The sequence below is a fragment of the Melanerpes formicivorus genome, unplaced genomic scaffold, assembly GCF_026170545.1.
Source record: "Melanerpes formicivorus ecotype bairdi unplaced genomic scaffold, bMelFor1.0.p_v2 SCAF_8, whole genome shotgun sequence".
In the NCBI taxonomy this organism is placed as follows: domain Eukaryota; kingdom Metazoa; phylum Chordata; class Aves; order Piciformes; family Picidae; genus Melanerpes; species Melanerpes formicivorus.
Genome location: NW_027142360.1, coordinates 15,180,493 through 15,207,878, shown reverse-complemented (window position 1 = coordinate 15,207,878; position 27,386 = coordinate 15,180,493). Strand labels below are relative to the sequence as shown.

The window sequence follows — 27,386 nt, the reverse complement described above, 5'->3', positions numbered from 1 at the left end:
TATATATATATGTAAAGTTTTATTTAATATATAGAACTATGTTTATACTGTTTGTGTCTCTGTGTGTTAGGCAGAAACTGACACATTGCTCAGAATGCAGAAAAAGGAAGGGATTGACTCAGACCATTCTGACTCAATCCAGCTCAGTGAACAAAACTGTTTTCTTTCTGAAAATAAATATTCTACCAATACTATCTCTATCTCCAAACAAGTAAGCACTTGAGTAACACCCACAGCTTCTATAAACGGCAAAATGTTTAGACTTCAAATGAATGTTAATTAACATCCATATCCTACTAAAGTTTAAATTAAGCACACATTTTACAACAAGTCTGTGCTCTAAAGAATATTTTTTAATGTTTGGTGTGTACAAATGTAGAAAAAGTATAAGTGTGGTATAGGACGTGGTAGAAAAGAAGTTGTTAAGTTTGTGGATCTGAAAAGATTAGATTCCTAGCTAGATTTCATGGCTGTGTGGAACTATGTATACTACTTCTAACTAAAAACAGAGGGATTCTTTTCAGACTTGCATTAACTGTACTGAAGGTTTCTTTTAACTCAGCTCCATCAAATTGACTGGATAAAAGTTTCTACTATTGTAACAAAATTTTTCTATTTCTTTTTGCATGTCTTTGTTGATTACTTGAGGTTACATGAAAGCTAACAAGGACACCTATTTTAGGTTAAGACAGCAGGTTTAAATTGAATGCATTTCATACCTTGAAACTTCTGTAGACAAGTAAGATGTAATAATTTGTTTCTACATCCCCTGAATTCCTGAATTACTAGTCAACAGATCTTCCATGAAAAAACTTAGTTTTTCCTACGTATTTCAAGTTTTATGTTTCTTTCCATTAAAGTTTCCAGCCTTTCACAGACATATTTAGTTTGGCAGGAAGAATCTGGTGACTCATAGACTGAAGAGATTTTGAGAGCAAGCTACTGAAAATGTATCTAATTTCTCCTTGTGTAATTTGGGAGCAAGCTACTGATAGTATGTCTAATTTTCCTAGTTTAATCAGATGTATTATTGGCAAATACATGTCATGAATAATAGCCATGTTTGTTCTCAAAATATATAGCTAAGGTTAAATTCAGAAATACCATATAGCTTTGTTTTTAGAACACTTTTGGATTATTCCTAATTGTTTCCGGCGTTTTATTCAAAATTAATGGGCACTGAAGGAAAACAGTGGTACTACTGAAATAATTTGCACTCTTGGAATTCAATAATATCACAGTATTCTTTTCTGACACTTTTTGGTGGCATTCTTTCTTTCTTTCTTCCTCTTTTTTTCTTTTTGTTTAAGGAGCATAGAGATGTAGGAGGAATAGGTGGTGTTTTCACACTTGCATGATTCATACAGAGAAGGATAAATGTATTAGGCAAATTCCCTTTTGTATTTTGTGTTGTGTACTCTATTGTACCTTTCATCTCTTTTCAGATGAAAGGCTTAAATTCAGTTCTTTCTAGACAGACTATCTGTGATAATTTTCATTTATCCACACACAGACTGAACCTTCTGAATAACAGTGACTAAACAGAGATTGATCCAACATACACAAGGAGATTCTGGTTCAGATCCATTCCATCTACTTTTGGGCACTTAAATAAGGTATCTGAGTTAGAAGCCCACTCAAACTTATTCTGCAATGAGTGAAAGGAACATGAAATTTTCAGAACTTTCATTAAGTTCTGAATATCCTATAGGACATACTTTTCCTTCTCTACTAAATTAAGCAAGGAAGGTATGGTGATTGTATCCTTAAGTTAGTTAAGTCAGTTGAGTAAGGACCCTCTACTCAGAGGTGAAATTCTACACAGTGGAATTCACTGTGGACATAAGGGTGCATTCATGTGGACCACATTTTAGATCAAAGCAAATCCATGCTTATTGAAGCTGCCATCATATAATACAGTTAAGACAAGACCCAGAATATGCCTCATGCAGGTAGCACCAGTTAAAGTTGCTCCATTGGCCTTTAAGAACTTGCAGGCTGTAGTCTGATTTAAGTGTGACTCCTGCTAGAGAAAGCACTCCCCTCTGGGACAGTAAAAGTAGAAGGGTTTTCTTTCTTGATGTAATAGATAGTATATACTCTTACATGCCATAATAAATAACTCTCCTTCATGTTTAACTCCTGCATAATGAGAAAAGGTGCACTTATCCATGCATAAACAATGAAGCAATTTTTTACACTGCTGGTCACACAGATTAGTTTCTGTTCCTATGAATATGCATGGCCCAGCAGTTTCTTAACAAATTGAGACAATAATAATTAAAATCTAGAGTGATGTCTAAATATCAGTCATCATTAAAGAAGCATTTTCTCTCTTAGAATGGAGAAAGTATGGTGCTCAAGTACGGTTTTCAGATAGTGATGCAACAGGCATACAGCTTGAGATACTCTGGCAATTTGAAGATTAAAAAAATAGCTACTGCTCACCTAAAGATTTCACCTATAAAATCAATAATATGACTGGAGTAGGACAGAACCCTGACTTAGGTTGTCAGCCAATGAATGAGTTGCATCAACAGCATAAAGTCCTTTTATCTTCCTTGCTTCAGTTCCTCCAGTCATCCAAGGCAATACAGAAACAGTACAGAACCACAACAAAGAGAACTGCATTCCTTAATGTTCTCTAATGTGTTCTGTTTGTGGGGAACACCAGCTGCTTTTCTGCTGCTCTTTACAAATATACATTTATATTCTGGTATGAAACAGATAAAGCTTAGATCTGTGGAAAAAAAAAAAAAAAAAAAAAAGATCAAATTTATTTTTAATAAATCAGGCTTGAATCCCTCATCAAGAATTAAATAACCTGCAACAGATTTTGAAAGCAAAAAGATTATCTTTGGATTATGAAACAGGTGGGAGTGCCCTTGTTGGTTTTTTAGGATATAATGTATAAAATTTAAAAAGGGGGGGGGGGGGGGGGGGGGAAGTGTATTTGGCAGAGGAAAAACCTATTGTCCAGAAAAAGCTGATACATAATATAATAAAGAAGGGCAAAGATGGTACCAAAGAAGGGGAAAAGAGTGATGTTAATAATCCAGACTGGCCCTGTCCAGGAGTTTCTTCACTTCATAATCCACAATCATGAGTCTATGGACATTTACTCAAAGTTTTCTGTTAACTTCAATAGGCTTCGGCTCAGTGCACTGTGGATATTGTGAGTTAGTTGAGGAATTGTCTATGCTCACTAAAGAAAACATTGATCATTGATTTTCCTAGGTCTTTTGGCCATAGGCATCATTACACCATAAACATTTCCATTGACTGGATTCCCACAGATTTCTAACTAGCCATGTATTTCCTTAGGACTGACAGAAGAACTTCTGATATTTCTCCTTCTGTATTAAAATATAGTAAATAGAGGCTCTTTTGAACAATCTGTAGATACTACTTGTGCCTGATTTGAAAAAGTTATATGTACATTAAAAAAATCCTCATTCTTAGCATTCATTCAAACCAACCTGAAAGGTCTGTAGTGCAATTTTGATGTTAATCTACAATTCGCAGTCCAAATTTCTATCAGTTCTTTATATCAGCAAACACTTGTTTGCTGAAGTGCCTAAACTGGTCTTGGGTTTATGGCATGTAAACAGCTATGTTTTAAAAAACAAACTTTGTACAAGTCTTAATCGATTTTCAACAATTAGAACATGTCTCATGAAAACTCAGTCAGACCTTGGAGACTCCTGAAGGCAAAAAAAGGGCAGATTGCCAATGGTTTTTAGGCACTGAAGAGGCAGGTGGACAGTCAAGAGATTTTTCAGAAGCAGTCAGGTGTCTAATTTCCACTGAAACTGGTGATAAGCTGATCTATGCAGCTGGGTTTTTTTAATCCTTCTGGACATATGCCTGTGTTTTTAGCCACCTCCAGTATCTTTGGAAATACAAGGCAGGGTCCTTTGATACATGCAGAAATTTTGCTTATGGACCTTATTGACTAGTTGTGAAGAAGCTATCATTATTAAAAGCTCCTTAAAATAAGAATTGGCATAATGACTTGGCTTCCTCTCTGACGTTAAACATACTAATACGCTTAGTATGAAATCTTCTTATTTCTAGCATAAATATGTGAGGCATCAGATGAAAGCTAATAATTTCCCAAGTGAGCTAAAAATAATGAAGGCTGAATAATATTCTAAGAGACATTTTGGAACAGACATTGGTTAATAAGTACTGCAAATGCTACCTTTCTACTAACCTTATTTGCAAGATGCCAAAGCCTAAACATGGTATATAAACAATATGGGATAACGATTGAAGATCAGAAAAACTATAATCATTGCAGGAAGTTGCAGACAATGAATATTTTGTTGTATTCTCCTTTTTTTTTTTGTCTTATAATTTAAAATACCTCAAACTTCTTTAAGGCACCTTATTTTGAAGTTTGTACTTGTGACTTCGAAATAGTCTCTATAGCAATGAGACCGTCTGACACCACCTAAATTTACTGCGTAATTCTACATATATTGTGCTACTCAGGGTAAAAGAATCTGTAGGTTTAATGAAAAAGTATTAGTTTGTTTAACTGCAAAGAATTCAGGAATGTATGAATTGAACACACCTCTTTAAAGATGTGCTGCAACTCAAACTAAAGATTTTAATGGTGGGACTCTTGGCTTCAGCTGTGTTCTAACAAATCTCTTAAAAATCAGAGAATCTTAGCCTTCATTTTGATCACAGACCGATCGGTTTTATGTTATGATGCAGTCCATTGGTAAGTTATTGCAGTCTTTTACAAAAATTGTATTTGTAGTTATGCAGTATGCACACTTTTTGGGAAAAGGGAAAAAAAACATTCAAATGTTTATTCTCTCTTCCCTGCTTAATGGGTGCTCTTTTACCCTATTGACTTCCAAGACGTGAATGCTACAGACAATACAGATTAATATTTTCCTCATAAACTCTTCTAGAGTGCCTATTATAGTAGTATTTGATTGCAGCATGCAAACAAATATATTATACCCTACAATTTCCCAGGAAAACAGTTTCTTTTTTTGTTTTCCCCTAGTAAATGCATATTAGCTGGAGATGCAAGGATTTTTTTGCACCATTTCAGCATTTCTGCTAGTACTTTGTGTGCTCAGAGCAGAATACCAACGTCAATGAATTTAACCTGGGGATACAGGAAAGTTGTTTCTTCTTTTCATAATGAGGAAACAAGGAAAATACAGATGGCTACTGCAAATGTATCACTTGCTCAAAAGCAACTTCGGCACATACCCTGTCCTACCTGAGCTCACAAATCATTTTTGCCATGAGAGCTGGAAACAAAAGTAACGTAATCTTTCACTATTTTTATTCAAATTTAAGTACCTTTCCAAAGAATCATTAGCCTCTTTCTGCTTTCATTGGAATGATCTCATCCTTATGAGCTGTAGAAATTCCAGAGCAGCTGCTGTGCAGGGCAGTAGCAAAGCACCGACCAGGAATAGTTCTTGTTGCCAAGTGGCTGGTGATAAATAGAATTCAGTGCAGAATCATTTAAAATTTTAGATGATTGAACTCTCTTGGTCAGCAGATCTGATTTTTTTGATGAAAAGGTTAACAATTTGAAAAGACCATTAAAATATTTATTTTCCATTTCAGATAATGAATGGACTCATGAAAGGTGGGACCGAAAAGCCCTATAAAATGTTCATGAAGTACTGTGCTTGTGTAAACACCTCTCAGAGTTGCATGCTAAACTTGGGCTGGAATAAGTAATTTCATATTCTCAGTAATGACAGCATAAATAAGGCTTATCTATCCTTGGGTAGTCAGTTGAAACCACCAAATGGATGAGAATTCATTCAAGTAATTTTGTGATGTATTGGTAGACACCACCAGAGCCTCTGGTTTGTGTTACATCCTAGTGCCTTGTTGAAAGCAGAGACATAATTCTGGTTTAAAACATTAATACTGCTTTAAATTCTTTTTAGACACATTTAAACTCTAGTAACATAGCTAATAGCTGCTTGATTTCAGTGCAGCCAGTGAGAAAGCAAGCAATCTGATGACCTCAAGTTCACTGAGACTGATGGAAAATAAAAACAAGAGTTTGGAAGGCCAGTGCTTCAGCACATAAAGAAATATACTGAATACTTCAAAAGATATAAAATTCTTAGAACTGTTGGACAGGCTTCTGTGTGTGAACTTTCCTGTCCAAGTGGCATTGCTAAATACCATGGCACCAATCAGAGGGCTGACATCATGTTGTTGTGTAACTCATAACCATAGCAATGTCACTTTTAAAAATGCATTATATGTGCATTCAGTGGCTTAAAGTCTCAGCTGTGTCAGATGTTAAGTAAAGACCAGTTCAAAAGATTTATTTTGAAATATGAGCTCCTTATATTTTTTTATAATGAGAAAAGAAAATGTAAAGCTTGTTAAGCCAATGTTAACACTGGAATCTTGGACTCAGACAACAGATACTGTAATAACAGGTTTCGTCACCAATATAACTCATAGTAATATAGTCTGGTAAAAGAACTAATCTTGACCATTTTAATGGACATTAAACTTGACCTACTACATTATAAATGGTCACAATTCACCTAAATGTATGCAGTCCACAATGAGGATAGTACTCCCAAATTGTTGAATAGATGTTCTAGCAGCCCAAGATTACTTACTACAGATCAGGCCTGACAGATATAACCTATGAAGAACAGCATGTAGCAGAAACTGGGCCTAATCTCCTTTTCTTCCAAAGTAAGCACCCTTCATGAGAATCATTAACCTCTTTCTGCTCTCACTAGAGTGACCAGAATTGCCTCATTCTTGAGAGCTGCAGAAATTCCAGAGCAGCTGCTGTGCATGGCAGCAGCAAAGCACTGACCAGGAATACTTTTTGTTGCCAAGTTGCTGGTGATAAACAGAATTCAGGTTTGCCAAGTACTAGAAAAGGTAATGACACGTACCCTTTGCCTCAAGGGACATGTAGCAGGCATTAGCTGGTGTTATCTGTTACCTGTCCTTTTAGAACATCAGTTTAGTGGAGCTGTAAACCAGAGGCATTGTGTTGGACTGATTGTCCCTTTATGTGATCATAGTCATCAGCAGTGCTGTAATGTAGCCACTGATTTCTTAATAATCCACTGAGACCACTGACACATATAAATACGAAATAAAGGCTTACTATACACCATAACCTGCATAGTATTCATTTAGTTTTGAGGCTGTACTTTCACCAGATAAGGGATGATGTGCCCCATACAACACCATCATCTATGGGAGACTGAATTACAGCTTCTTTGGCAAAGATAAAAGGACATTAATTTCTCTGGTCACAACAATATCATCATCTGGTCTTTCAACACTTGGCAACTGTAACTGCTGCCTAAAGTGCACAAGAATTCTGGACACAGATTACTACTAGTATTAAACCCACAGGCTCTCGATTTCTATAAGTGTTGCATAAGATGATCTTGTTGCTAACCAAGTTCTCATACATACAGAATATATATTTATAAAATTTGCACCCATAAAAAGCCATGGTGAGATGTTGAAATGCATGAGTCCAGCACTACACAACTTGGAATAACACAGCCCCTTTCTGTGCAATCCATGAATCCAGAAATAAGACTTCAAAGTATGAGAAGCCTAATTGGTGTAAACTCCCTCTCACCTTTCATATTTCAGAGGACAGACCAAGTGCTTCTGTAGATAGGCAATAGATAAAGAATAAAGCAGCTGGAAGGGCTATGACTATTTCTAGCTTTGGAACTAACAAGCAAACATAACCTTGAACGAGCCAATTTTATCTGTATTTGTCTTACTTTCATCATGTGTGAAAATGAGGCAATGATATTTATGCACCCTTAAAATGCTTTTGAAATCCCCTGACTCAGGTAACCATTCAGATCCATCCAAACACTATTTTTTTAGAAGCTTCTTTATACATAAGTAAACCACTTGAAGATTTAAACTTCTAAGCAAAATGCCATATTAAAGTAAGGATGATAAATTATAGGTAATAGCCGATTAGACTTAGGAGGACTGTTCAGTAAATACAATAAAAATAGATCTGTTTATATGAGGGATAAAAATTGGCTACTACTTTCAAAATAGGAGTTAATGTATGTCATAGCACTGCAGAGAATCCCTCAAACAGTTTTAAAACAATACAGTAACAGTTATATAAAACTTATTGGCCAGTTAAGTAGATCAACCCAGCAGGCCCTCGGCTTACTGCACGTATATGGCACAAAGTTCATAGGTTACTTGAGACTTGTTCTCTCAGCCAAACAAGTCAAACAATAACACTTCTAGGCACTGAAACACATTTCCTTGGATTTCAGTAGAAGCAGATGTGGGGCTGACTACAAGCTGAACAAAAAGAATATTTTGAAAAGAGAATGGCAGCAAAACCATAAGCTCAGCTTGCAGTTATTCTGTAGTTAACCTTGCCTTTCACCTTGACACTAGCTGTCTAATATTACCCACTTCATCTGGAGATCAGTGCAAAGCTTCTTTAAATTGGAGGCTCACTTCTTCATGTGTGCTTCAGATTCCTCTGCTAAACAAACTGGTGCAGTGTTTCAATCTTCATTTTACTTTGGGGTATAAGTTCTGAGTCATCATCATTTAATTTTCTCCAATCCTCCAACTCGTGTTTTCTGTTTTTCTTCCTGGATGTGTCATAACAAGTGAATTGTACCACCCCAGTAAAATGGTGAAGCCTAGCAGACATCTGCCAGCAACAAAATACTGTGCTCTCACTCTAATTCCCCACACATGCCACTTTTCACACCAGTTTCCTTGCATCCTCTCAGTAAAATGGTAGAGCCTAGTAAGCAATTTCTTTTCATTCTCCACAACATTCTGCCAATGCTAACACAGAGATGAGGCAATAAATGAAAAGAGGAGTGCACTTGCCTTGTATGCTCTTTTCCTAACCCTCTTTCTATCAGTATTCCCATGAGGTTAACTTCCCTGAAGTTAGTGACTTCCCTGCATTGTGTTAATGAACTGTGAAGGTATTCATTTTCAGAATTGCTAAGTAATTTTGATTTGGGAAAACCAGTTCAGGAAAGTTTTACTCTTTTGTACTTAACAGAAACTCTGTTTCAAAAATTTCCACTTTTCTTAAGGCAGGAACAACAGGGGGAAAAAAAATCAATTCCTTAATCTGAGTTTTGAGATATCCATCACTGATGTAAAGAAGTCAATAGTATAGTATATCTGTCTTAAAAAACAGCAGTAAGAGAAAAGTGGTACAACCAAGGCTGGAAAAATTCATTGGGAAAGAGGTAAAAACGATGAAGCAAAAGAAAACATGATTTAAGACAGAGGAGTCTTTAAAAGTTGCTAATAAAGTTCTGTATTTGGCAGCTACTTTACCTGAACTAGGACTTTGATTCCTATGAGAGTGAATCATGTTTGAACCAGGTTTCAAGGACAGTTCTCTCACAAACTTACAGCACATACAACTGTGTCCAATTTTTCCTACCAGATCTGGGCTGAGCAGTGACTGCACTGTGTACTGGCAATTGCAGTGGATAGCTAGCAGTCTCACAGTCCTGGTTAGCACAGATGAAGCATCTCTGTAGAAATAGTCACCGTAGATCGCTTAACCACAAAGTGGCTACGTCTCTATTAACTTCAGTCTCGGCAGAGTCCAAATATAAATGTTTTCTGGGAAAACCTCACTGTTCAGATGAGGAAGTGTCGGTAGCAGAGAGCAGGTTCAGTTAGGGTAGCAGTAATAACCGACAGCAGCCATTCCAAAGGTCAGGAGAGTTGTCACATGACAATAACTTGAAATTTTCCTGGGGGTTGTGGTAGTATAGAAAGAAAAATACTTGTGGTAGTCAACTCTTCAGACAACTGAATTGGTAAATACACATACAGTACTGATAAATACCTATACCTAGCTGGTAAAGTTATAACATTAGAGCAGATATTAACATTAGAAACTGTCAGGCAATCTGAAACTAATGTGTTGTTACCTGCTCCAACAATTACTGTCCATAGCAATGTTATGGTGCCAAACAATTTATATGCATAGTTTATATGCATGATTACCAAACTTTGTGTTCTGCTGCCCAGTTGATGATAGTATTACAGGATGTTTAGTTTGCTTTTGCAGAAGTGTTTAGTTTTCAAACACTTACATGCACTTTGTGCAATAAGACAGGATGAATTGTTCTTTAGGGACTGGGCTGCCCCTTACTGATTCCAGCTTGAGCTATACCAGATGCCATATAGCCCATCCAGAAGAGCTAACGCTTAATCTTTCTTTATTCTACATCTACTAAACATGACATTATATAATTGCACCAGAGCACTGAGACAATAATGAATGAATGGTCCATGAAGAACTCTGGAGAGGTTTCAGCAGTTTCTGTGAGGAAATGAGTCAAAATAAATCTGAGCAAGACACAGGACATGGGCTTGTTTCTGCTGAACAAAGAGAAAGAACAGAACAAGTGTCACATCATTGATTTTTCATCTGAAGCCAGTGCAGTGTCCAATGTGAAAATTTACGATGTAAGACAATAAATTAAGAACACCTGTTCTATTAGGAAACAAATATAGTATTTAATAATTACTACCAGATTCAACATTAAGATGTTAACAGTATGAAGAATTTTTTATGCCTGTATTTCTTAGCAATTTTACAGCATATCACTTTGAAAGACTTTGTAGATACTTGCCTGATGTGATACAGTTGTAGAGGAACACTACAGTAGAGATCTTATTTATCCTTAGATCACCCCAATCTTTTTTTCTCAAACCAAAGAAATGATCTCTGAATTTCCTAATGATCTTGCAAGATAAACACTGAAATTTAGTAGACCTAGAAATTGCTATACAAAAGGAGCATTATATTCTTTAATTCAAGTGCTAAGAACATAAACCTTTTCTAAGTCCGACTTATCAGTACAATGACGTCACCCTGGAGTAGAGGAAAAGATAATCTTCCCTGTTGCTGTGTTATTGAGGAATGGCAAGGAGTTCTGATAAATACACTGCTCATAATGCATGCAACTTTTACAATAACAACCAGTAATAAACAGTATTTTCCATAGGATGGAATATGTTGTGGATTTAAAAGCCATCTATTGTTTTCTATATCTCTAATACTTTTTCTCCTTACAATACAGCAACGCGTTCCAAGCATTTCTCAAAGCTTGCTCTCTGCTCTTTGAATTCACTCCACCAGCTGTCACTCCAGTGACATATCCCAAGCATGAAGCTGACAGAACAGAGTGTGGTTTAAGTGTTTAAGCTGTGAAGATCAGTAGCAATATTTTTAAATATCAGCATAACTCAACCTTAATTTCTGATATGGTTATTTGAATGGACAAAATGTTTACTACACAACACCTGCACTTAACAAATTTCAGTTATTATAGAAACTTAAAATGTTACTAGACTACAGCACAGAGCTATTTTGTCTGTAAAATTCCTGGGCTTCCACAGTAATACCTCAATTAAAATAGAAATTAAGAAAGCTTACCCTGATTAATACTCAGAAATTTCTGTATAGACAATTAAGAAAACTATTAATAATTCAGAAAAGAGGCCAAAGGACAGAGTACAGGACAGATATTTGAGAAATGTTTTGCTTCCTGATTTGCACATCACCACTACAAATTTATTTTTCAAATACTGTGTTTACAGGTCAAAATTATTGGCAATTCTGGTCTAAAACAGGTCAAAGGGGTTTTTCACTTAGGGGTGCCTTCCTCCAACAGTCAAGCTTTCTTCTTACTTTCTAGTTCTTGCCTGTTATTTGAGCCACAGTGGTCCAAGATACAAATACTGAGAGAAAAAACTACTGCAACATGCAGAGCTAGCATGAGTGTTTTCTTCAACCTGTAAAAATACTGGTCCCCCTACTGAAGTTAAATTAACTCAGCCACTCCAACAGCAGAAAGATAAGTTGGCATAATTTCCAACAGCCTCTAAAATACTTACCTAGAGACCATAATTTCAGGAAACAACACAAGATAAGTTTTCAAGTTTGCCAGCTGTCTTGACTATGGTATTTGGCATTCTCTTATGCATGTGTAAACTGAACACAGAGAGAGTTTTATCTTCTCTTTGTTCAGAAATAGTTCCACAGTGTTTCTGTTCTTCCCACTTTACGTGGTAAGAAGGAGGGGAAAATATCACAGCCTCTTTGATACTGCATATGAAATGACAATATCATGACATACAGCAGCAATTTCTGTGAAGCAAAAACACAGCGCATCTTGTAGTGCAGGCACATCCTTACACAGCAGCATGTTTCCACTGCTCTGACTTGTAGGTGCTGCCACACTGCTAATCAAGTGTGCAGGAGCCCTCTAGTGTAAAAATGAAACTGAATCTACCACCCGTGTTTTGCACACAAATAATGCAGCAAAACAATGACTACAATGCCACTGTCATTCTTCAGGAATTTCAGCAACACACATGGCCCAGAAGATTCAACAATTATGAAATATCTTGGATCTCACCTGAAGCAAAAAGGGTATATGTACTTGCAGCTAGTCTTAATGGATGTTACAGGTAATGTGATTTCAGGGCTAATGAGTGACTGGCCACAATACAGGACTTAACTGAAAAACAACTTGAAAATTATACAGAAAGAAAATACTGTCTCTGTCAAATAAGTTTTTGGTTTTTTTCAATAGACCTTGACCTTAAGAACAATTGATAAAAAGCATTTAAAGGACAGAAAATGCTTTTATAAATCTTATATATTAAGACAAAATTTATCTATGATGTGCTGAACACTCAAATCTTTCAGGTGCATAGCCAGTTTGCTCTACACTATAAACAACATTCTGGAAATTCCAGTGCTTGGATCTGTTTGACCTCAGTGCCAGGGAAGGTCATGGAGCAGATCATCATGAAAGCCATTATGCAGCATGTGCAGGGCAACCAGGTGATCAGGCCCGGTCAGCATGGGTTCATGAAGGGCAGGTCCTGCTTGGTGGACATCATCCCCTTCTACAAAAATGTCACCTGATTAGTGGACAAGTGAAAAGCCGTGGATATTGCTTACCTGGACTTTAGTAAAGCATTGGACACTGTCTCCCACAGCGTCTTTCTGGAGAAACTGGCTGCTCTTGGCTTGGATGGGTGAAGACTTTTCTGGGGAAAAAAATCAATAGAATAGAATAGAATAGAATAGAATAGAATAGAATAGAATAGAATAGAATAGAATAGACCAGACCAGACCACACCACACCAGGTTGGGAGAGAGCTTCAAGATCCTCACATCCAACCCATCATCCAACACCATCTAATCAACTAAACCATGGCACCAAACACCCCATCAAGTCTCCTCCTAAACACCTCCAATGATGGAGGTGGCTGGATGGCTGGGCCCAAACAGTGATGAATAGAGTTAAGTCCAGTTTGTGGCTGGTCACAAGTGATGCTTCCCAGGACTCAGTACTGGGGCTAGTCCTCTTTAATATCTTTATCAGTGATGTGGCTGAAGGGACGGAGTGCCTTCAGTAAGTGAGGGGATGATACTAAGCTGTGAGGGAGTGCTGGTCTGCTCAAAGTCAGGAAGTCTTTACGGAGTGACCTGGACAGGCTGGATTTGAGGGGTAATGGTCAATTGTATGAGATTCAGTGAGGCCAAGTGCCAAGTGCCACTTGGATCTCAACAACTCTATGCAATGCTACAGGCCTAGGAGAGAGTGGCTGAAAAGCTGGCCAACAGAGAAAGACCTGGGGGTGATGACCAACAGCCATCTGAATATGAACCAGCAGTGTGCCCAGGTGGCGAAGAAGGTCCAAAGCATCCTGTTCTGTATCAGGAGTAGTGTGGCCAGCTGGACCAGGGAAGTGATTGACCCCCGGTATGTGCTACTGGTGAGGACACACCTTGAATACCGTGTGCAGTTTTGCATCCCTTGCTACCACAAGAACATTGAGTTGCTGGAACTTACCCAGAGAAGGGCGAAAAAGCTGGTGGAGGGTCTGGAAACAGGTCTTATGAGAAGTAGCTGTTTAGTCTGTGGAAAAGGAGGCTGAGGGGAGACCTTCTCACTCTCTACAATCCTCTGAAAGGAGGAGGTTGTAGTAAGGTCAGTGTCAATCTCTTCTCCATAGTAACAAGTGATAGAATGAGAGGAAATGGACCTCAAGTTGCACCAGGGGAGATTTAGATTCAATGTCAGATGAAACGTCTTCACTGAAAGGATTATTTAGCGCTGGAATGTGCTCTCCTGGGAGGTGGTTGAATCACCATCCCTGGAATTGTTTAAATGACAAATAGGTATGGTCCTAATGGGCATGTTGCAGCACCAGATTTGGTGGAGTAGTAATGGCTGGACTCGACGATCTTAAGGGTCTTTTCAACCAAAATGATTCTATGATTCTACTTGCTAGTGAGATGACTTCATTCCTGCAGGTCCATATCTCTGTCTTTTATGATAGAGAAAAACTTTTCTACCTATATTACTACAGTATGTAATTCATGTAATATTAACATACTGTGCACAGTTGAAAACATGAAAAGCCATTGAAGAGACAGCATATGCCTCTGTGGTACCTGTAGTAGCCTAAGAAGAAACTAAATAGCAGCTGCTGGTAAAAGATCCCAGTCACACACAAGTAGGAGAGAGGTATGTAAAGACAGAAAGACAGAGATTCAGTCCCACACAGATAAATCCATAACATACATTCATTTCCTGCACAAAACTTTTGATTGATGCTGTCACTAAGATTAGCAAAAAAATACCAAGGATGATGATGATGTTGATTGCGTTTTATTGTCACTAGTTCTAAATGAGATATACGTTAAATGTATCTGATCTAAACACAAGACTGTTCTGAAGTTGTAGAGAGGAAACCATATGCAACAGTTTATTTTCGTGGGTTTAATCTTTAGAGTGATCACAGTTGATTGCATAGCAGTTTTATGATGCTGGATGGGAAGTCAAAACAATTATGAAGTTTAAATTGATAAAAACTTATTTAATACCCTGCTGTTTAACTGCTAGAGGGATAAACAAAGAACACCTAGAATGATGGAATGAGTTTAGCAAATTCATTAGAAAAGTTATGAAGTGACATTAGAAGAAGACAAAAAGAAATGCATGAGGCATAAGCCACAGACAGATGAGGAGAGATTGCAAATAATTGAGTAAAATCACAGGAGATGCAGTTTAGATAACCATTTAGAAACAAAGCAAAAGCTCAGACAAACAGAATTGAGAAAGTAACTTCATTTCATTTCCATTTAGGATTTATCCTGGATACAGACCTGAAACTTTTCTGAATTTCACAGCTGAGGAAAATGAGTTCTTCAAAATTAAAGTTTTGTCCTGGTTAAGTCCCTTAAGCTGGAAATCTTACATGAACTAAACTGCCCTCACTTTGGGACAGGCTGCACAGCTTTCTTGAGTTATTTAGCCACTTTTTTCTGGCTAATAATGGGCAGGTCAGAGGAAACTAAAATGAAAATCAATGGGGGAAAATTTATTCCAAGTTTACCAAACCACAGAAAGTTTCATCTGGTATACATTTTGACCATTGGTTCTGTGAAAGCAGTAGTCATATTTTATCCAAAAGTCACTCTCAACGGAAAGAACTCTATAAAGTTTTGGTGCAGAAGGACTAAGAAAAAGAAACACTACTGCTGGCATCTGCAGCCACACTCCAAGTGCATAAATACCAGTAGCACAGGAGGTTGCAAGTGTTACCACAAACATGCAAGAGCACTTTTAGCAGGCAGTCAGAGGAAAGACTTTTCCACTTTTTAATGACATTGGATTGGCTAAGGACAAAGTTTGAGTACGATATAAAATCCTCTACTTTTACCTGCATATCTATTTTACCTGCGTATCTATAATATCTGAAAATCACTTAACCTCCCCTGGACATTTGCTCATTCCTTTAGTCTTATCAAATTAGAAGAAGTGAAAAAAGAAGTTTTTTTGGTGTTTTGGTAGGGTTTTTTGTGTGGAAGTATTTTCACAGACTGGGTCTCTTGTTTGACATACTCATCAACAGCTTGGAAGAAGGGATAAAGTATACCCTCAGTAAGTTTGCTGATGAGGAGTGGCTGAAGGTTGTGCTGTCATTCAGTGTAACCTGGGCAATCTAGAGAGCTGAATGAAGCAAAATTACCCAGGTATAAGTTTCTACACCTACAAAGGAGTAACTCCCCACAGCAGTACAGGTTAGGGATTGACCTGTGGGAAAGCAGCTGTGTGGAAAAGAACCTGTGAGTTCTGGGGGACAAGTTAACCGTGAGTCAGCAATGTGTCCTTTTGACCAAAAACACCAGTAGTATCTTGGGGTACATTAAGAAGAGCGTGACCAGCAGGTCAAGGGAAGTTACCTCTACCTCTACTTTGCCTTATGAGGCCACCTCTAGAGTACTGGGTCCAGTTCTGACCTGCTCAGTTTAAGAGAGAGAAGGAACTGCTGGAGAGAGTCCAACAGAGGGCGGCAATAATGATTAGGGGACTGGAGCATTTCTCTTACAAGGAAAGCCTGAGACACCTGAGGCTGTTTAGCCTAGAGAAAAGACTTATTGATGCTTATAAATATCTAAAGAGCAAGTGTCAAGAGGACAGGGTCAGACTCTTTTCAATGGTGCCCAGAAACAGGACGAAGGGCAACAGGCACAAACTAGAAGACAGGAAGCTCCATCTGAATGTAAGGAAAAAAATCCTTTACTGTGAGGATGATGGAGCACTGGAATAGGTTGCCCAGAAAGTTTTCAGAGTCTCCTTCCCTGGAGATATTAAAAATCTGCCTGGACATGATCCTGTGCAATCTGTTCTGGATAAACCTGCTTTAGCAGATGGATCAGACTAGACAATCTCCAAAGGTTCTTTCCAACCCCTAACATTCTGTGATTCTGTGATTGTTTTTTACTACATTTGATTTGGTTTATGTATATCAATATCAGATTTAATTTTAGGATTAGCTACAATTAACTACTCAAGGATAGCTATTTGAAAATATTAAGTCAAATATAAGGTACCAACAGAGGATGTCTAAATAGAATTTTTCTTTGTACAGCTTGACCCTTAATGTCGTGTTTGAATACTGAATTATTGGTTTCAAATACACAAGTAACTCATAACTTTAGAACTAAATATTTAAAGCCTCATGCACACAAAAAAACAAACAATCAAACCAACCAACCAACACACACTACATTTGAAGAGGGCTTAATACTGATGGCTATGTCAAAGAAATATCTTTAGGCACAACTCAAAATCTGTGCTTTCAGATGATCAAAAATCATTCTTCAAAGTCCTCCAGGCTTTATTAGCATTTAAAGGACTAAACATTGAATGCTAGATGTTGAAAATCTGAGAATTAAAAATAGCTATCATTTCTAATAACCAATCCAGGAAGAAAAGAGGTTTCTTTAGAAATGCACTTCATAGGAATTACTTGGTTCTACTTTCTTATTTTGTGCGATACCACTTAAGCCCACCACTGGCCAAGTATACTTAAGTAAAGTTGGATGTTGTTTTTTTGTTTTCTGGTTTTCATTTTTCCACAATACTTTTTATGGGGTTTAGAATCATAGGATCAATAAGGTTGGAAAAGACCTCAAAGATCATCAAGTCCAACCTGTCACCCAACACCTCATGACTACTAAACCATGGCACCAAGTGCCACATCCAATCCCCTCTCAACCATCTCCAGGGATGGTGACTCCACCATGTCCCTGGGCAGCACATTCTAATGGTTAACGACTCTCTCTGTGAGGAACTGTCTCCTCACCTCGAGCCTAAACTTCCCCTGCCAGCTTGAGACTGTGTCCTCTTGTTCTGGTGCTGGTTGCCTGGGAGAAAAGACCAACCCCCTCCTGTCTACAACTACCCCTCAGGTAGTTGTAGACAGCAATAAGGTCTCCCCTAAGCCTCCCCTTCTCCAGGCTAAACAATCCCAGCTCCCTCAGCCTCTCCTCATAGAGTTTGTGCTCGAGGCCTCTCACCAGCCTCGTTTGGTTTGGTTTGGTTTTATCCAGAGCAGATAGGCTCTGCCTGATGAACTGAATTTCATGTTGTGCAAAAATACTGGCCCAACATTGGGAATAAAATCTTGTAAACTGAAACACATCTAACAGCATTTATATGAACTCACCAGTAAGTTTACACATTAGTACACCAGTAAGACAAATTTAAAAGTCTACACCATTGCATGCATGTTCATCCTGCTTTTTGTTTCTGCTCAATTGGATTCCTTTGCTTAAATGATTGTGGATGAACAAAGTTGTGGCTCAAAAGAAGGCAGTGACCAAGTGCCATTTAAAAGCCAGATCAACATTGCCATAGCCCTTTTAAAGTTTATGGTATTCCTGTAGGGCCCACAGAACATTTCTAGTGAAAGAAGATAGTAAGATTGTAAAATAAGAGAAGCCATTGAAAAACATCATTAACTGATAAAGAGGTTTGGATCAATAATCAAGTCTAAACAAGTTGGAAAGGAAATAATAAAAGAACATAATATATCTAGTTACTTAGAAAAACTTCTCTTTAAACAGAAATGATCTTTTAAAACCTTTGAACTTCCCTGCAAAGGCCATTGTAACTTAGCAAGTGAGAAATTAAAATCTACCCAGAGACCACATTCCCTTTTAAAACCTGTGACTGGGAAGACATTGTCAGCCTTATAAAAGAAGGATTACTTCCTATTTGCTAACTTTATTGCCTATAAGCACTTCATTGTCAACTATTCTACAGAAACTGTAGTTTTGGTATTTAAGATTTTATACTGGAACCAATTTTTCCCTGCACTAAACTAGTGTTTCTTTACAATTCCCCTGCATGTCTTCAGCAATAGCAAGGTGAGCTGTACAGTCTAGACTACTAAGAGTAGTTTCATTGATTATTAAGCAGTGACTTCTTTTCCTTTATGTTCCTGTAACTAGAACTGATTCTCCTAGCTCCTTCTTTGCAGCATTGCACTAAAGAGGTACAACTGGAAGAAAAACAGTGTGAAAAGTGAATCAAGCATAACAGTATATTTTAGCTAGGTTTAGTTCTGGTATTGTTTCCAGACACAACTCACTGTCCCTTTCTCATCGCAATGACTTCATCCTCACTCCCTAATGGTTATGTACTCCGCTGGAACATTTTACTTTTTCTTTTATCTCATTAGACACATTTAACAGGAGCATCATGACCTCAAAAGAATGTTTCATTTCAAGATTAGATTTTTACATGACCTACTAATTGAAAAATAAGGTTAAAGAAAGACAGGTATATAGTTACAGCGTTGGCCTGGCACAGTCACAGCCTTCTGCTTTGCAGAAGATTGAAAGATAGGCTCCATAAATATTAATTAAATTAAGTACTGTCTTTCTCTGGAAAGAGCTCTCTTAATTTACAATAAAGTACTGTTTAACACAAGTGAAGATAAAACAATCTTCCCCTAAACCTTTCTCACATAATTCCCTTTCTGAATATAGTGGTTAATTTCTCCTTGGTAATCAGGAATCTCTTAAGTCAATGTTCACATGTAAAAGTATCCCCATATGCCAAAAGTAGCAGACAATCAAAAATAAGTTTTCTGGAAAATATTTCATATTAAAATGTTGGCCATAAAAAGCTGTTGGATTTTTATCAAAAGCATTAAGTCATCTTGCAACACTTAAAGTCATTTTTGAAGTAATTAATGTCATTCTGTCTTGGGCAGAAAAGTACAATAACAGAAACTCTAAACAAGATTCAGACAGCACTGCACAGGTACAAAGCTGAATCTTTTTTATTGCTCGCACTTTGTTGCTATATTGTTCCACAAGGATGAACACTTCTTGCTGACAAAGCCCTTGACAGTAGTATCAGATCTCACTAAACAGAGCTTGTTGCTCTAGAGCTTAGAGCACATCCAAGTAAACCCAGTGAAGCTAACTACATTACACAAATATAGAACTAGTGTAAGTGAGAAGTGAGCCTGGCCTTTATTTGGTTTCTAATAAGGGGAAATTTCCTACCTCTGTAGCACATAAAGTGACAGTGGCCTATGCTCAACTGCTTACTCTCCTGTAAGTGTCACTATTGTAGAAACAGGAAAAAAAATGTAATGTGTCTTAATAGGCGCACTCCTGGATAGCATGAAAGGTGTTAAACAGGAGTTACTTAGTGAAACAGCCATCTATGCACTCTGCCTCTAACTAGATGTTTCCAAAACACAGAGAACAGAGTACCATATTTTTCATTTGTTTTCATTTCTCAGAATGCAGCTGAGAAAGGATACCTATTGAGACAAGTCTGGATCACAAAGTGCAAAGCAGATGTACTGTTACATGGTCAGTGGCATTAACTGCATAATAGTCACTCTGCTTCGCACTGTACATCAGCATTCTTACATTCTTACCTGCTTCATGTAGTCCCATCACATCCATTCCCCACAAATCTCTCTAAAAGCCACCAAGACTGTATTTACTCACTGAACTGCAAGGTGGCAAGACAATGGAAATGATTGTTCATTACCAGCCTGATGCAAACCATACTAAGGGCAACAGAAGTATTTTCATTGTTTTCAATAGATCTTGGATCAGGTTATATAAAAATAGCTTCTGGCACCCAATTCATCAGAATGTAAGCCTGACTACACTAAAAGATTTCCTGATGACTTCACCAATGCTGGGATTTCATCCAGTTATGGTTTTTGCATTCTTATTAATTTGCTAATTGAAATAAAAGACAGTTTTACTTTGGCTATGGCATAAGACAGCTATGAAAGGTCCTACCATAACTGATCACATTTCCAATCATAACTGATCACATTTCCTATCATAACTGATCACCCTTCCACCACAAGCAAGGGTAAACAGTAATTATTTACTGTGAGAGCATATACAAGAAGAAGAGAGAATGTATTCTCGTTATGGATGAAGGGATGACCGTATTACATTGTCCTCTTTGAAGCACTACAGGGGGAAATACTCAAATGTAGCAATGACTTACAGGTTTCTAATTATTTTGTCCTAAATCCTGATAAACCTGTTCTTGCAATAGTGAATTTCTTTCCAGTAAGCATATATTTTTTGGCAGCATCTGGCACTTTCCAGACTTGGAATCTGATGTAGGCTTGTAAATTGTGCTAGATTGGCAAGGTTTCACCCTCTAGAGCACTGAATTGCTGTAAAATAATACATTATATTGTTTCCCACTCTTTCTGTCACTTTTATCCTCAAAAGAATTCTAAACTCTGAAATTTCCTTTTCATATCCCAGTGCAATACTCACAAAAGTATAGGTCTTTCTCTTCACACATTGCAACTGGCTTAAGAACTACTGTGTGAAGCATAATGGCTCTATCACAAGCTTAGTATACTTAATGGCCTCCAAAGCAGCTGCTTCACAAAAAGAACAGAATACAGTGCAACTATGTGAGAGGAAATTGGTACAAGTGCTGTCTTCTGGAAATAAGTTTAGGGGAAGAAGATTTTTTTTCCAGTGAAGAAAAACAAATGATTCTGAAAACATATTTCTGGAGGAAGAAAACAGATTCTTCAACTGTGTGGCTGATTAAACAAACACAGACATACAAATTAAAAATTCAGACACCTTGTGGAAAAAAAATAAATCTACATTTGTTGGCCAACTGACTTTAAAGAAACAAAATAGTTGGTTTACTCTTCATTTGAAACATCAAAGAGTTTTCATTTCTTCACAAGGTGCAGCTTCTACATCTTAATTAGGCAGGAAAAACACTCTGAAGTCTTGATAGATTTCTCATATAGATGAGTACTAATCGAATGTCTATGCTCTCCCAGTCTCACTTGCCTAGAATTTCAGAGGCAAAAGCCCTTATCAATGAACAAACATCATCTTACCTCAGACATAGTAATGAATGCAATCCAATATTTTACAAAGCAGTGGCTCTAGTGAAATATCTCAGTATTAACAAACGCCTATGCTTCCATAAAGATTTTACTTGTGCATACTGATAAAGCTTATCCTCCATTCTCATGCATATTAAATTAGACTTCAGAGCTAAAGCATCCATTCATTGAGCATTTATAAATGCTAATATATGCTCATTTTGATGAATACAAACAAAAGTCTGTCTAAGCATAATTATTTTTTGGCACTTACAAACATTGAAGGAAAATGGAAGCTAAGTATTAAATAGTGTAGCTTCAAAATACATGCAGCTTATTTACATGAAAATCAGATTGCCTACTTTGCAATGCTTAAACCTTGAGTTTACTCTGTTAGGGGGGCTTTACAACAGTTCACAATATTTGTTGTTAGCTTGTTTGTTTGTTTTAGCAGCTCATAGAAGCATCAAAATACTGGCATTTCCTGCTGATTGAAGGCTTACAATTTTCCAAATACAGAATAGAAATTCCACAGTACCCTCAAGAGGTATGACCAATATAACATTAAATCATTCATCTAAGATCACAAGGAAGTTAAAAGTGATATCAATAATCTCTCATATTGCATGTACGTGTATTTATAATGCAAAAATAGACAAGAACACTAGCCTACATGCAGAACATAGTCAAAGAGTGGTGACAGAGAATGAAACAGTAGGCTGGCTGATACACTTTTTAGAACAATGTGTGTCATTATTTTTATTGTTAAAATGGAAATAAGAGAGAATGGCTTCATACTCCACCAGGGGCATACATGCTTAGGTATGACCAGGTACCATACCCTATGAACTGGACACAGTGGTAAATGAGAGAAAAATAAGTTTCTCATCACACTTCTCTGGAGTATCCCTCAAAGAAGCACCCCAAACTTGCCATCATTGCTTCAAATTGGAACAAATTGTATTTTCTAGATGTTTTGATGGATATACTTCAAGCTTTTCAATACAAGATTATAGCAGACTAGGTCAATAGCTTTCAACATTACTTTAAAAGCTACAGTCATAGCTGAAGATTGACAGTAATAGGATGTCAGGAACAAGCTCACTATTTTTCAGATTTATGATGCTTTTCTGAATTACAGTCTAAATGGCATTCTTGAGTTCTACTGCTAGGCTAGATGAAACGCTGTGTACAGAAATACAAAGTCACATCAAAGCTCTACGTCATTTTACTCCAGTTCTTCATAGAGCCCTCTAAACAGTAGATTTGCTTTGTGTTTATCCTGGGCTACTTCTCATGCAATTTCTAACATTAATGCTGAACAGTAGATTATAATTCTCCACAGAATGCCTAGATATTTGGGCAATTGAAACTTCTATAGCCCACCTACACCAGTGCTTCTCACATTGAAACCACCAGTGGAGCAGAACCAATGGCAACACCAGTGAGATATTTTGGAGAGAAGAAGGGGAACAAAGAAATCAAACACAGTCAAGCCCTGCTGAATTAATCCACTGACTTTGCACTATTTACAGGGAAGTGCTGTTAGTACAGAAGCCAGCTGTTTAACTGTTGGACTTCTGTACCTTGGCCTGCTTTCAGGGGACTTCAGAGCAGTGTGGCTAGTCTTTGTATCTGCTTCTAGCACATGAAAAGAAACATTCATATATTTGGTGCGGTAGATTTAATGAGAGCCAAAAATTCCTATAAGTAAACTCTGACCTACATGATATGGAACCTCTTTTGAGCTAACAACTGACAAAAAAGGAAAGAAACCTCTAAGGAAATCAGTGTACATCAGAAAATGGAATTCCTAGGATTGTTATACTTCCACAGGCAGCACTTTTAAGGTCAAGTAAATATAAGGAACTCGATAACAGCTGGAAAGCAGCACTCAATTGTGTCAGAAAGACGAGAAAGAATTATATGGGTGTCTAAAATACTGACACAATAAGATCAGCCATGATTGTAAGGCAATATCATAAAAAGAAATTAAGTAACATAAAAATGGTATTTAATGTGCAGAGCCACCAGCCTTTTGTTTACTAATATGGATTTTGGTCTAGAGATTAAATCAAGTGTTTAGTTACATCAGTCCCTATGTAAGAGAGCACTCAGGCGTGTGCTTACTGTCGAATGTGTTTTGATCCAGCTTGGATTTGCCTAGACCTATGTGCATACTTTGGTAATTTGAACTACAATCATCTGATCCTGCAGTCCTTCCAGGAGGAGATGAGTCAAATATTGATAATATCAGTAGAAGTGATAGTATCTCCTTATAATCCTTTATCTTCTCTTTGTGTGTGATAGTATCTTTGCATACTGCAACACTTAAAAAGAACAGCAGCAATTTAAAATCTATTGCCTGGCAATAAATTTGGGCATCAGGTGCCTCACAAAAGTCAAACATAGAATCACGATTACTGACGAAGAATAACACTTTGTATTTCACGCATATTTTAAGTACGGTTGATTACTTAGGTCTTTCAAAAACCTGGAGAAAACATTTTTTAAAAGAAAAACAAATAAAACCATTTGACTTCACCATAGTACTCTTACCCTTCTTTATGAAAGGTGAGCATTTACTATGCTGCATAATACCTGCCTATTTTCATTTCGTTTCATTTCTGACCATATCACTCGTGTGTTAGTGATTCCATTCCAAGCTTGTTACATATACCATAGAAGTATTTTAAAGAACTATAAGATCATAGTATCATAGTATCATTCAGGGTTGGAAGGGACCACAAGGATCATCTAGTTCCAACCCCCCTGCCATGGGCAGGGACACCCCACACTAGATCAGGCTGGACAGAGCCTCATCCAGCCTGCTCTTAAACACCTCCAGGGACGGGGCCTCGACCACCTCCCTGGACAACCCATTCCAGGGTTTCACCACTCTCATGGTGAAGAGCATATGATATCCTCCTTCATAAGATCAATATTCTGGAAAAAAATAATAAATTAAAAAACAGTGCCAAAACAAAACAGAAAACCAACAACAATGGAATACAAAACAAAACAGAAACAAACAGCAAACAGCGAACCCATAGATTTCTTTGGTCAGGCTACAGTAAAGATAACTTGAAAGATTCCAGTACTCATTGAGTAGTAGCTATGCACATGATAGTGGAGAAATGTTGCTACAGATTGCTAAGGCAAACAATACTCCATGGGTTATCCAAGATATTTTATCCACTTTATAAATTGTTAATTTCACACGCTGAAAGATATAATAACTTCCATGTAATCACACAACAAAATTGTAGCCAGATGAGACTTAAACTCAGATTGGCAGCTTCCAGCTAACTAAATAATTGTGTTAAGTTCCTGCTTGGCTTATTGGGAAGACATCATATACAAATAAATGACTGATGTTATGACAAGTTAGAGTACACAATCCTAGGTCCTTTGTGTGCCATCAAAGTTAAATCAAACACATTCCTGTTGAAATGACTGTATTGACCAAAAAGTCATACATTTCATACAATAAAAAAAAATGACACTGATAAATTGAGAGAGTGCTATTGCATGTCACTTTTATCTTATGCCAAGTTAAAAATAAGACAGAACTAAATTTGAAATGGCAAAATACAAAAACACAACAGATAAATCAGAAAGAACTATTGACTGTTAAAGGAGACGAAAGATTTTAGAGAAAATAATCACCTCTACTAACCAGTTCGTCTTTGACTTTAATCATGACAAAGCTAAGTGCTAACCATATTAAACAACAAAATTTTAAGACTTTGCAAACTTCACATTTCATTTGACCATTTCCTTTATAACCCCTTCATATACCAATGGATCCTATGAAAAGCACTGCTATCAATCATTAGGCTTTTATAGTCTTGCTACTCATGGAAGAAAGATTTCTTCTATCAAGTTCTGTTAACACACGGAAGCTTCTGGGCAACACATTTCATCTTATTGATACAAAAAATTTCTCACCTAAAGGTAATATTATCTACTTAGCATGAATGTCATGAACAGCTAATATTTGCAAGATTCTTAGAAGTGCAAAATGTTACTAACCCTCAAATCTTCTATTGGATTGACAAATTTTGTATTTATTTTTTTTTTAATAGGTAACTTATTTGGGGGGGCAGAAAGGTCATGACAAAGGTCATGACAATCCAGATAATACTAACTAATGAACTGTCCTTTGCTATTTTTAGTAGCAGTAGCCAGGGATTCAACCTAATCTCTATGCCTGTTAGCTGCTCCAAAATACCATTTAAAGGCAAATTCTCTAACAGCAGCTTTTGTACTGTTTGTACCTATGCCTCAGCTGGATTTATTAGGAAGAGTTACACCTGCGTATCCAGGAACAGAATCTGACCTTCCACGTTTTAAGTGGGAATAAGACAAAACATGGAACAGCTCTGGATGTCCCACATAGTAATGACACTCCACATTTTATTACAACTGTTAAATTTTAAACGAGTTGGGCTAAGATGACCTGATTAACAGACTTCAGGAAAATCTCCAGGGGAAAAGAACCTTGTACTTTATATTACAATGCAGTGAGTGGAAATAGTCTAGAAAAAAGAAAGGAAGAAAAGGGGGGGGGGGGGGGGGGGGAGGGGAGGGGGGGGGAGGCAGCTTTGTTCCTTAATGTTTATAATAGTTTTTCAGTGAGAAACAGCAAACAACACACACACAAATAAAAATATTACTGTAATTACTTCTGGCTTGCTGTCCTCTATGGTCTTATGAAAAAAATTTAGCAGGCAACGTACAGCATAGAGACCCTCAGCGGATTACAATGTACTCAGTAAGCATATTCTTCTTTTTGTTTAATTTATAGTCCCTGGAAAAAAAGGACATTTTAAAACATATTGTCTGGGTTTACAAAGCTCATAGGGATAGTTAGTTCTTAGCTGACTGTTCTGCTGGCTAAAATGTTAGACATGCTGTACCACTAGAGGTCTTTTCATTTACGGATATACTAAGGCCTCAAGGGCTCTTCATCAGCGGACACATGTTTTAAACACAGAGAATCACAAAATGCAGTGTAGCCTTCAAACTGACAACTGCAAGATAAGTATATGGATATTAACTTAGAATTTGCTGTATAAGCATTGGAGGCAATAATTTCCCAAAGAGAAACTGAATTTTCATTTTTTTTGGCACTCTTATCCTTTATGTAGCCTGAACAATTTCTTAAAATGTAAACTCCTGCCAAATTCTGTGAATAACAGGGGTTTTGGTCAGAGTGATTAAACTGAAAGGGGGGGAAAAGAAGGGGCAAGAAAAAAAAAATTGATACAGCTGACTGAAGCATGTTAACTTCATTTTCTGGCTCTTGGCACAAATTTATTTCCTATTATCCATATTTTCGTGTTCCTAACTAACGTGGATCATTCTGTAAATGGAAATACCTAGTGCTGGAAAAGGCAAAACACATTTAATCTTTTCAGAATTTTGCTGTCTGAAACCAAATTCTACCAGAATCATAAAACAGAGATAGCAAGTAAGCAACTGTTTATTTCTTGAGTTTACTGTTCCTTTATTTCCAGTGAGTTACAAATGGATAACTGCACATCCAGCTGGAGATGAGTGCAAAAATGCAAAACATTTTCCAACCAAGTAGTTTCTACAAGTGCCCAGTGCAAACACAAAACATGGGA

At 37.2% G+C, this 27,386-nt stretch overlaps 1 protein-coding gene across 2 annotated transcripts in view; it reads left to right on the top strand.

Annotated features, from left to right (window-relative positions):
* The window catches only part of IGF1 (insulin like growth factor 1), a 63,663-nt gene that overhangs the window by 11,907 nt on the left and 24,370 nt on the right, over positions 1 to 27,386 (top strand). The gene's annotated exons all lie outside the window — the stretch shown is intronic.